Raw genomic sequence first — 13334 nt, forward strand, 5'->3', positions numbered from 1 at the left:
GAAGCAATTTTTCACAAATAGTATTTTTTACTGTAGTATTTTTCACTGTATGGATATTTTTTCCTTATATTAATAAACAGAGCAATAAAGCCATAGTTGTATGTGAGTGGTGAGCTAGGCTCAGACAATAGTTAAGTGACTTCCTCACAGGTAACAGCCTCGTAGGACATGTGGTTATGTTTTTGCCTGAGCAAATTTATATAACTGTATATCCTAAACCCCTGTGGTCACTTAAAATAGCTGAATCTATGAAATTCTTTATTTTTTAGTTGTTTAAAACATTTCTTAATGCTATGGCCTGTGTCATTTTTTAAAATTGAAGTATAATTGACTTATAGTGTTAGCTTCAGGTGTACCACATAGTGATCCAGTATTTTTATACATTACAAAATTATCACCATAGTAACTGTAGTCACTATCTGTAACTAGACAGAGTTATTACAGTAGTGACTCTATTTCCTATGTTGTACATTACATGCCTACTCGAAGTTTGTACCTCTTAATCTTTATCACCTATTTCACTCATTTCCCCACCTTTTCCCTCGCAACAACCAGTTTTATCATCTATGAATCTGTTTCTGTTTTTTTTTTTTTGATTCACTTGTTCTGTTTTTTAAGTTCCACATATAAGTGAAATTGTACAGTATCTCTCTTCCTTTGTCTGATTTAGCATAATACACTCTAGTTCCATTCTTTTGGTTGCAAATGGCAAAATTTCATTCTTTTTCAGGGCTGGGTAACATATATTTCATTGTATATATACACCACATGTTTATCCATTTGTCTATTGATGGGCACATAATTAGTTAACTAAAAAGAGACAATTTTGTGCTAAACATGATGGGGAGCAATAAAAATAATGCAATCTGAAGGTTTGAGAGAAATTCAAGTGAAGAATGACTATATTTAGTCTTAAAATGTGTTCTGATTATGATATTTTTGTTTAAGTACATATTTGGTAGTCTTGATTGCAATCCATGAAGTCACTCTTTTAGTTTAATCTTAAATATAGAATCAATTTTAATTAAATCACTTGTGCTAGATTTGGAAAAATTTTTGCTGTTTTTGTTTTCTTACACAGATACCTCCTCTAATTGCCTGCAGTTTTGAAAGTGAAAGTAAATGTGTTAGTCACTTATTCGTGTTCAACTCTCTGCGACCCCATGGGCTACTGTAGTCTACCACCCTCCTCTGTCCATGGGATTCTCCAGGCAAGAATACTGGAGCGGGTTGCCATTCCCTTCTCCAGGGGGTCTTCCCAACCCAGGGACCATACCTGGATCTCATGCATTGCAGGTGGTTTCTTTACCCACTGAGCCACCAGGGAAGCCTTCCTGCTTTCAGTAATGTTATTTTAGATATTGAAAAAAGGTTTTTGTATGTATCCATTCAATAATAGCTAAAAGTAGCTCTAGTTTTTAATACAAACTATTTTCTTAACAGATTTGCTGCAGTCTGTTTTCCCTGCTATCTGTCTTTAAGGTGCACAAGTCTTATATGATAGGCAAATGACCAATTAGATCACGAACAATTTAACTAGTGAAAAAGCAGCTATGCTTGAGTAGCTCAAGATGTGTCTCAGTGTTCTAAACTACAACAAATCTGGGCTTTGTTGAGTTAGTGGGGGAAGAGAATTCCAAAGATTCCAGCCACTTTTCATTTTTTAGAGATAAAATGCCTTATGTACTAAAATCATGATTTAATGTAATAGCAGTTGTGACTTAAATCTCTTGCCAGCATTTCAGCCAGAACATTTAAGTATACAAACATGCAATATATCTGTGATGTTTTAAAATATTGTGGTTTTAAAATTTTGTCTTTATCTACTTGTATGTAAACTTGTCATTTTCAATACTTCTAAAATAAAATGTGAGAAAGAATTTACTGTATTAAATATAAAAATCAAAGTATTTAGTTTTCTCTTTGTATTTGAAATAAGTACACAAAAACATTTTCATGCAGCTTCTATACAAACACTTTTAAACACCAACCTGAGGATACTACATATGTTGTGTAGTTTGAAGGATATAGTGATTAGCTGAGGTTAACATTAGAAAATCTTTTTTTGTTATTTTTAATTTTTTTACTGGCACTGCACCATTTGGCTTCCAAGATGTTAGTTCCCTGACCAGGCATTGAACCCTGGTCACACAGTGAAAGTACTGAGGCATAACTAGTGGACTGCCAGGGAATTCCCTAGGAAAACTTTTTTTAATTAAAATTATATATGATAAACATTTTGTTGTCAAAAATGTAAAATGAAGTTTATAGGAAATTTACTATTACTATTTAGAAGAACAAAATAGTCTCAACATTTTTTCAACTTAAAATGAGTTGTCCATTTTCATATTATTTCATCTATCAATATCAATATCCATGTAACAGATAAAAACAAAAATCTATATGTAGAGATTGTACATTTAGACTTTGCTTTCATGTGAATTCACTTGAATTTAGGGCTAAAGGTTTTTGAAAGTTGGATTCTTTAACCTTAATAGCTTTTAGCAGTTTCAGTGGTTGCAGGGGTGTTCATCATTGAACTCTTCCCCATTCTGCCAGAAGGGGGCAAGCAAAGCAAGCAAAGGAAATTTATAGGAAAACTTCCCCGCCCCACCCCCACTGAAAAAAAAAAGACTTAGGAAAGGCACTCAAAATTCAGAAAGGTACACCCCAAAGCTTCTTGGGGTGGCTTCACTGTTTCAGAGTGTAAAGTCCCTAAAGCCAAGTGCCCACCCCCCCCGTAAGCAAATCTTCAGGCATCAATACACGTTCATGCAGACTCAGGCCTATTAATAAAAATTATTAACCTTGCAGAATGCTTACCAAGTGCCAGACCTGCTAGTCTCTGAATACATTACCTTTCTTAATCTTCACAAAAACCTTGCTGAATGGACATTCCTGTTAATCTGGGGAACACAGACTCAAAGTCACAAAAAGTAGCAAAGCCAGGATTTAAGCCTAGCTCCTATTACAAAGCCCTTGCATTTAACTACTGACACTACTATATGCCCTAGTTTTCAGAGAAGCTAGGAGTGTAGGCTCTAGCAGGCAAGAAACGTGGATATGTTAGTTGACTAGAAAAGGGATTAGTTTCTTAAGTCAAACGTCACTAATAGACTTTACATGGCTTGAAAACTGATCGTGGTCCAGTGGTTAAGACTTGAGCTCCCATGGCAGGGGGCATCCTGGAGCTAAGATCCCAAAAAGGGGGGAAAAAAAGTTAAAACCAGATGAAGTCCATTTGCCTGCTTTTTCTTGGTGTCTCTGTTTATATCGTTTCCTGCAGTAGAGTAATTCTAGGGCAAAAGTATGGGACAGAATTCACAATCTGGAGTTTTACCAACTTGGTCAATTTTAACTTTATAGTTAACTTGGTCAGATACTGTGGCAGGTTGGAAATCACGGCCACGATATTTCCAGCTCCTCCCATCAAGGTGAAGTTTGTTTTCCCACCCCGAGTATCTGGGCTGGACTTGTGCTTTGCTTTGACCTATAAAATGCAGCAGATGTGTTTTCTCGGCTGACTCCTTATCTAGACCTTGAGAGGGCAGGCTACTTCAATCTCTTGGGGTCCTGATGGCATGTATAGACACTCAGGCTAAAACACTGAACAATAAGAGAATGATGAGAAACTATATGGAGAGCTAATACAGCTGACACCATATGGAGGAGCATCTAGAAGGACTTCCTAATCACCAGGACCGTGAGAAACAAAGTGATGTTTTAAAGACATTATATTTTACCATAAAGTTTATTATGTAGTATGTAACCAAAACAAAAATGGGGAACAAAAAATGCATAAGTTAAATCTCAAAATATTTAATGTAGATTCTACTTTTTTTCCTAATTACTATCACTTTTCCACTTTTCATAAAGGTATAAAATATCCCTATGTGTTCTTTTCCTTTTTATAATATAGAGTTGGTAATGAACTGAAAATGTCAAAAGGCTGCAGCTAAAAGCCAAGGACTTTCCAAAATCTTAAATAATGCCTTACATAATTAGAAATGTACCCATAATGAAACTGTAAGCAGCTCCAAGGGCTGGAAAAGCATTTCTCTGAGCTCTAAAATAAAAGGGCACACCAGTAGTTCTTTTAGCAATTACATTCTTTAAGGCTATAATGATACACATAAATAATCTGTAATGTGAAAGGTCTTAAGTTCAAGGTTGCAAGTTAGCAGAGATCCAGACAGAGCTGAAACCCTTTCCTTATATGCTTCAGAACAATTGAGACTTTCTACTAAGTAAAACTATATACATTATTTATGTAACAAACACTCTGTGTTACTATGTCCATATATTGCTGTCACTCAATAAGAAGGCACTATCTTTATATCCATTTATAAATGAGGAAATCAGGGTACAGAGAGAAGTTATGTAAGTTGTCCAAGGTTACAATGCAGGGAAATTTTGCTCTCTGAGGGATGAAGGGGGAAGGGTAGAAAGCAGAAATGGAGTTAGATGGTATTATGTATTCAAGTAACAGCTCCGTGTAAGTAATTCTTCCCAGGGAAGTAACCATGAGAGCAAGGAGGCTGTTGCATGTCATTTGAGGTCCATGATGTGTCTCCAGTATTTCCAGCTTTTGTCCACCACCATGGCCCCCTCCACCCTATAGCTATAGAAAACAGTGCCTAAATATACCTTGGAATTTTTCTCTGTGTTTTGCTCATTTGGCTCCATCCAACAGCAACACACTACACAGAACCTTCTTCAAATGTATAAGTGGAATCACGTACCTTTCAAAGTCCACCAGTAGTACTTTTCCCACAAAGCCTTCCAAATTCTCAATATGTTAATATTACTCTCTAGACTTCCAGCAGAATCAATTGCTCCTCCCATCATGTTTCTTTAGTTCTAGAATTCTAAGCAATTTTTTAACATCACTTTAAAAAAAATTTCTTTTTTTAAATTCTGTGGCCACACTCTGCAGGATGTGGGATCTTAGTTTCCTGCCCAGGGATCAAACCTATGCCCCCTGCAGTAGAAGCACCAAATCCTAAATACCACACCACCAGGGAAGTTCCTCCTACATCACTTTAGTTGTTCATAAAATATATCTTCCATAGTAACTTGCAATTTTCTTGAGTGCCCAACCCACTTTTCTGATTACAGTGTATATCTGAAAACATTCATTGTAATGATATTATCTGAATAGAGGTGGCATTCAGTCAGGGTGAAGAGGGCATCTTTTCCAGACTCAGTTACTGTAATATAAACTTTAGAGACAAGTAGAGGTGACATTTCTGATATTGCCTCAAGGCACTGTCAGTTTCAGGGTAAAGAATAGCAATCTCTTATTTTCAGTTCAAGTTAGACTATTCCACAGCAATTTCATATAAATAAGCAAGAGTAGCGGTCAAAATCGGGGATTCCCTGGTAGCTCAGCTGGTAAAGAATCTGCCTACTGTGCAGGAGATCTGGGTTCGCTCCCTGGGTTGGGAAGATCCCTTGGAGAAGGGAAAGGTTACCACTCAGTATTCTGGCCTGGAGAATTCCATGGACTGAATAGTCCATGGGGTTACAAAGAGTTGGACATGACTGGGTGAGTTTCACTTTCAGGGGACAAAATCTAGAAGCAGAGGACACTAAACAGTCAACCCACCAACAAATTTTAGACTGTTTATGAAGCACAAAGTTTAGTGGAAACTAGCATTTACTACTAGTTTCACTGATAGATAAGCTCACTGACAGACAACCCAAGTCAAATGGGGCTGCAGTTCCTTCAAGGAGCTATCCGGTCATTCTTTTAATCAATTAATACTAATTTTCCATTAGGCAGAGAAGCCACAATTTTGGTGAATCATTTTTAGGAAGACAAGGTAGTACTTTGATTTCATAAGTCACTTGGAATCTAGGGAAAAAACACCTATATGTGCTTGAGTATTTGCTTTTAAAATTAATTAAATGTAATGATATCCATTTCTAAGAACATGAAACCATGATTTAAAAATCACTGTATTCTGCGATGGAATATTACTCAGCTACAAAAAAGAATGAAATAATGTCATTTGCAGCAACATGGATAGATGTAGAGATTACCCTCCTAAGTGAAGTCAGACAAAGACATGTATATGACATCACTTACATGCAGAATCTAAAAAATGATGCAAATGAAGTTATTTATAAAACAGAAATGGACTCAGACATAGAAAATAAACTTACAATTATCAAAAGGGAAAGTGGTGGATGGATAATTAGGAATTTGGGATTAAATGAAAGTGAAAGAGGAGAGTGAAAAAGTTGGCTTAAAGCTCAATATTCAGAAAACAAAGATCATGGCATCTGGTCCCATCACTTCATGGCAAATAGATGTGGAAACAGTGTCTGACTTTATTTTTTTGGGCTCCAAAATCACTGCAGATAGTGACTGCAGCCATGAAATTAAAAGATGCTTACTCCTTGGAAGAAAAGTTATTGACCAACCTAGATAGCATATTCAAAAGCAGAGACATTACTTTGCCAACAAAGGTCTGTCTAGTCAAGGCTATGGTTTTTCCAGTGGTCATGTATGGATGTGAGAGTTGGACTGTGAAGAAATTGGAGTTGGAGAAAAGAAAAGAAGTTGGAGCACTGAAGAATTGATGCTGTTGAACTGTGGTGTTGGGGAAGACTCCTGAGAGTCCCTTGGTCTGCAAGGAGATCCAACCAGTCCATTCTAAAGGAGATCAGCCCTAGGTGTTCTTTGGAAGGACTGATTCTAAAGCTGAAACTCCAATACTTTGGCCACCTCATGCGAAGAGTTGACTCATTGGAAAAGACTCTGATGCTGGGAGGGATTGGGGGCAGGAGGAGAAGGGGACGACAGAGGATGAGATGGATGGATGGCATCACCGACTCGATGGACATGAGTTTGAGTGATCTCCGGGAGTTGGTGATGGACAGGGAGGCCTGGCGTGCTATGATTCATGGGGTCGCAAAGAGTCAGACACAACTGAGCGACTGAACTGAACTGAACTGAAACACAGTATGATATATAAATAGATAAACAACAAGGATCTACTATACAGCAGAAAGAACTATATTCAGTGTCTTGTAATAACCAATAATGGAAAATAATCTGAAAAAGAATATACATGTACCTGTACATAGATGTATACTTTTTGGATTATTTCCCATTATATATGTATTTTCCTATATATATTATTTTCCATTATATATATGTGTGTGTGTATATATATATATATATACAACTGAATCACTGTGCTATGTACATGAAACTTTTTAAATCAACTATACTTTAAAAAAATTACTGTATTCTGAATAAAGCCTTTTGGTCTAAGCCAGTGTTTCTGAAACTTTTTTCCATTATTGTTCTACCCCTACAGGAGAATATTTAAATTAAATTTAAATTCTCCCTAGTGAGAGTGATAAGAATATGATTTTGTTGGGTAGAGTTGAGGTTTGAAGGGATCCAAGAGTTTTTTTGCCTTTAAGAAAGTTTCAGAATGCATGGTATAAGCCCATTAACAGAAAACTGCAAACTCAATATTGCAGCCAACTAGTTTTAGAGTCACTGGTGGTCCAGGTGTCAATCTCCTTGGCTGATAATATTAAGACTCTCAATGTGCTACTCACCCTTCTATCACCCTGCTGGGATGATGTTTCAGGTTTGTCTCCATCTTTAAAATGAGACAGTAGTTTCATGCCCTCTTATAGTTTCAGGGCCAAGGGAACAATCTGAAAATACTTTGACCACTGAATCTAATATTTATTTTATGGAATCTAACAAATCCATTCTCTTGAATGGAGACATCTGATAATGTGCCTTACCCATTAATTAGCTAAAATGCTAATAGTGTTCCTTCCCTGACTCTGCCTCCTTGTTCCTTCCTAAACATACTATTGACAAGTGTACTTTAAAATAGACATTTGTTTTCATCCACATCCAGAAAGGCTATAATAGGTGTGTTTCCCTTAATGAACACTATAATTTCCTTTTACCAAAGGACTGCTACAAGGATTAAATTATTTAATATACATAAACGCCTAGCATAATATAGTTTCTTCTTAGTATAAAACACAAAGCCATAAATTATGAAAGAAACAACATATAATCAAATGAAAAAGCAAAGATCTTACTGTGTAAGTGAATAAAATGGCTGTTGACATAACCACAATATTATCAAATCTAAAAAATTAAAAATAATTATTAATATGATTAGTTTTCCAAGTTTACATGTTCAAATTTCCCTGAGAGTCTCATAAAATGTTTTTGACAATTGTTTTGTTTGAATGAAGATACATACAATATTCACACACTGCATTTATTTGATCCATCTTTTAAATTTCTTAATTTTAGGTTCCCCTCCCTTTTTTTCCCCTTGCCATTTATTTGTTGAATTGTGTCACTTTTCCTATATAGTTTCCCACACGATTTTGCTAACTGCATCCCTGTGGTGTTTCAGAACATGTGCCTCTATGCTTCTAATTCTTGTGAACTTGATAGCTGGATCTAGTGAGCTTCTCAGATTCAGGTTTGATGTTCGGGGCAAGAATGCCTCGTACACGCTGTCATCTACTCATTATACCCAGTCATAGTGTCTAGTAGTCTCAGTGGTAATACTGATCAATGAGTGCTGTCAGGCTGATTTATTCATCAAAAATGTTCAATGTTTCATATAATGCCATCCTCCTCTGAATATGCCTTCCTCCTATTAATATGCCTTCCTGGGCTTTAGTATCTAGAAAGCTAAAAATGTATTTCTCAAACTGCCTTGCAGCTAGAGTTACTGATGTGATTTGAATTCCATCAACTATAGGCAGTTGTGTATAGTGAACTGAGTTGTGGAGGGTCAGGTTGTGAGGCACCTTCATGACAGGGTGTGTTATAGTGAAAGACACGTGGCTGTTGAAACAGTGGTTGTAGGGGTGTCTTCTCCATTCAGTAGGTAACCTCCTGAGCATGGCCTGATCAACAGTCCTTTGACACCTCAATTCTTTAGCGTGGATTTGTGAGTTACTCCTGAAGCTCAATCCACTGGCTGTTTCTTCAACCCTGCCAACCATCTGTGATAAGACCATGTAATACATCCCTTTTGGCTTAAATTACCAGAGTGGATTTTGTTCTCTGCTTTGAATCCTGACTAATATAGCTCCACTAAGAAAAAATATTTTCAGCAATTGTCAAGCAGTTGCCGCTCACTTTTTTAAAAGAGTGAATTTAGTTAAGCTTGTTAACAATTGCCTGAGTATGTAAAATAGATATCCTAGGAAGATAAGCCTTTTTAAAAGAAAAAAATCATATAGCAATTTCACATTAACATTGTATAAACTTTCTAAAAAAAACAAAGAAGTGCCTTCCCTGCCAGTTTTACTGAGAAATAACCAAATTGCTGTACAAGGCTCAGGCATACAGTATGATGGCTTGATTTACATATATTGTGAAATGATTACCACGATAGGTTCAGTTAACATCTATTATCTTGTAGATGCGATAAAAAGAAAAGAAAAAAAAAGTTTTTTCCCTTGTGACGAGAGCTTAGGATTTACTCTCCCAATAACTTTTCCATGTCACACAGCAGTGTTAGCTACAGTCACCATATTATACATTACATCCTTGTACATATTTATAACTGAAAACTTGTACCATTTGACCAGCTTCCTCCAATTACCCTCCTCCTAGTGTTTTTTAAACATTTAAAAATTAATCCATGTTAAGAAAAATTAATCCACATACATTAATGACAATTTTATTGAAAAGGAATTTAAATATTATCTTCACAAAATTTTAATTCTATAATATGAAGCAATAGGTATAAATCTTCAGAGTCTGGCAAAGAGATTTTTATTCAATATTTTATTACATAAATGTAAAACAGAAGTTGAAAGAAACTATACCATGACCTATCCAGTGACCAAATTATACCTGTCACTGGAACTCTAAAATTAACAGTTGTATTTGTTTTACCACACATCTAACCATCTATACATCTCTCTATCATACATTAATCCATCTTATTTTTTGATACATTTCAAAGTAAGTTGCAAGCATGAGTACAGTGCATGCATGCTCAGTCATGCCCTGTCTGACTCTTTGTGACCCCATGGACTATAGCCCGCCTGGCTCCTCTATCCATGGAATTTCCCAGGCAAGAATACTAAAGTGGGTTGCCATTTCCTACTCCAGGGGATCTTCCCAACCCAAGGATCAAGCCTACATCTCTTGAGTCTCCTGCATGGCAGGCAGATTCTTTACCAACTGTGTCACCTGGGAAGCTGGAAACATGAGTACACTTCACACCTAAATACTTCAGAATAGCAAAAAAATTTTTTTTCAAGTACAGTATATGGCCACTGGAGGGCTTCCAAATGCCATAAAATGCATTAGAAAGTAAATTATGGAAGTGAAAGTCGCTCAGTCGTGCGATTCTGCAACCCCATGGACTATACAGTCCCTGGAATTCTCTTGGCCAGAATACAGGAGTGGGTAACCTTTCCCTTCTCCAGGGTATCTTCTTGACCCAAGAATCAAACTGGGTCCTCCTGCATTGCTGGCGGACTCTTTACCAACTGAGCTATCAGGGAAGTCCAAATTAGTCTATAGTGTTTAAGTTGTCCCGTCCTGGGGAAGGTCTAGGCAAGAAGCTGCATGGAGTGTAAAGGGCATCAATCAAACAGAGAGACCCAATCTGAAATCCAGCAAAACTGCAACATTTTTTATTTTTACCCTCATACCTCTCCTCCTCTTTTTACAGCTCCTTCAGTTATAAAAGAGAAAACACATAACTGGCCCCTCTCCCACTCAAATGATTTGTGCTACTGAAGGTAGAAACTCTTTAAATCAGAATCTCAGAAAACTTGATGGAAATCAAGATGTTATATTTGCAGAAATGAGCTGGCATCATGAACTCAATGTTAACTTTCCATGAGGGCAGGAGCTTAGTTTATCATTTATCCCTAGCATGTAGAACACATACTAGTGCTCAATAAATATACACTGAAGGAGTGGGTGAATTCAAATGCTTAATTCAAAATATAATATTCATATATTTCCTGTCATTACTAATCAAAGAGGTTTTTCTAAAATAAAAATAAGCCTCAACTTAAAAATAAGCGCATAGGTTGATTATCTAGAGCTAGAGCTGCAATTATACAGAAATGACACGTTTTCCATATGCAGTGGGAACTTCGGCGCAAGCCTATAGTGTATCCACCACTGAGGCTCACCTGACTGGTGAGCAGGTTTTGCCGAAGCCCCTGGCTGGGCAGAAGCCGCACTGCCTTTTGATGGAGACCACAGGAAAGCTTCACAGAATTGTTAGGGCACTTCTCAAACACACCCTGGGACTTCCTAGAAACAAATATGAAGTCTGTTTGTGAAACAGTGGGGACGAGTCAGTGGAATCTGAATTATTGCTATTGATGTTATTCTCCTTTTGGGCTTTTAGACTGGAGATACCTGAGGAAATTCAAATGTGCTGCAACTTTAAAATTACCTTGTTAAGGTGATCATTTTCTTTGAGATTTCCTTGGCCTGGAAGAGTATTTCCATATTCAGCACAAGTTCATCAAGCTAGCACACATCTCAACAGCTACTGTGATTTTTTTTTTCTTTTTTTCTTCCTTTTTCTTTTTTCCTTTCTCTTTTTCTTTTTTTTTCTCCGCCCCCACCCCCATCTTTTTTTCCCTCTGTGTCCCAGCGCTTGAGGATAGAACCAGTAGACTTGTGGCCTCTGTTACTGAAGACATGACTCCGAGGGGGCCAGAGCCCATCCCTCATCTGTACCTTATGCAGATCAGGACTGCGCGCCCGGCCCCCGCCAAGAAAAGGAGGGTCCACAGGCACCGTCTCCCTCCCTGAGATCCCCAGCCCAACCCCCACATTTACTCGGCCACACTCACTCAGTTTTTAAAAAAAAACAAAAACAAACATATATTTTTGTCTCTTTAAGAGAATGAGAGACAAATTGTTTCTTAATGTGTCTATATAGAGGGCAACATAAATAAATAATAATTTCAGATCTATCCGTTTTCCTGTTAGAGATCACAGTTGGTGGCCTACCTAGATGGGAATCAAGGACAAACAAGATTTAAAATCCATAAAATCACCTTGTATTTTATACTCAAAATAGGTATTTAGAGAAATTTCATGGCATAAGCTATAAAAGGTTAAATGTCCAAAGTAATCTGCTACAGCAAGTGCTACCCTCGCACTAAAGGTAGGTAAGATCTTCAGGCCCCTATAGATTTTCAAATAGCCCAATGAAGACGGTCATTAAAACATACTTTAGAAAAAGCACATTCTTCCAAGTGAGCCATCAGAGGCTCCCTGCCACTTGGTATAATGTGATAGAATCCAAGCAATTGGATATTGGTGGGAGGTGGTTGACTGAGACCAAATATTCATTTGTTCTTTCTCAGAATGTTGCTTCTCTATGTCAAGGTTTACACTAACCACAGGTACATTCAGTGAAATAAGAAACAAGTAGCAAGCGTCATTTTCATAAAGGTAAATTCATCCAACTGAATTGGATTCCTTTTCTGTCTTTAGTAAAGTCGCTCAGTCGTGTCCAATTCTTTGCGACCTCATGGGCAGTAGCCTGCACCAGGCTCCTCCGTCCATGGGATTTTCTAGGCAAGAGTACTGGAGTGGGTTGCCATTTCCTTCTCCAGGGAATCTTCCTGACCCAGGGATCAAACCCAGGTCTCCCGCATTGTAGACAAACGCTTTACCATCTGAACCACCGAGGAAGTCCTACGGTGTCTTTACGACCTTCCCATTTATTTTGGTGTTAAGATATCCTTTTTGTTAATAGTGGTAATGAATGATAGCTTCATGTTTTCATTGTACTTACCTGAGTAAAAATGAAAGTAAAAAACTCCGTGTTAGTCTCCAAAATTATCTTGAAAATTTAATTGTACATGAAAAGTCCAATGTCTGGAAAAGTCAAAAAGTCTCTTCCAAATTAAGATTCTGTAATGCAAAAATCAAATAATCAACAACTCTATGAATTCATCTTCCCTATTCAGGTACTGGACATGAAACTGAATAAATAGAAAACTATTGGTTGTTAGGGCAGGAGTTCCTCCATTTTCAGCCCCGTAAAGCATCTGAAATTCCCTCAAGGAATGTAATAAAATTAACTAATACAACATAGCTTCTGAAGTCAATTGCCTAAGCTCTGACATTTACCAATTGCATTATCTTGGTCAAACTACTTAACCCAGTTTGTGCCTTAATTTCTTTATGCATAGAATGAAGATAATAATAGTGTCTACATCACAGGGCTGTTGTGAATATTAAATCAGGGAACTTAAAAAAGATTTCATCATCACTTTTTTATCATCATAAACTGAAACTCTGTACCGATTAAACAATAACTACCCAT

General features: G+C 37.0%; 1 non-coding gene across 1 annotated transcript; it reads right to left on the reverse strand.

Moving 5' to 3' along the window:
• Window positions 1-11634: 11634 nt before the first annotated feature.
• On the reverse strand, window positions 11635-11779 carry LOC138987665 (small nucleolar RNA SNORA57). The gene has a single exon (XR_011464049.1). It is a non-coding gene; the product is annotated as a small nucleolar RNA SNORA57 (small nucleolar RNA).
• Window positions 11780-13334: the final 1555 nt, after the last annotated feature.

This window comes from Bos mutus, chromosome 4 (assembly GCF_027580195.1).
Source record: "Bos mutus isolate GX-2022 chromosome 4, NWIPB_WYAK_1.1, whole genome shotgun sequence".
Lineage (NCBI taxonomy): Eukaryota > Metazoa > Chordata > Mammalia > Artiodactyla > Bovidae > Bos > Bos mutus.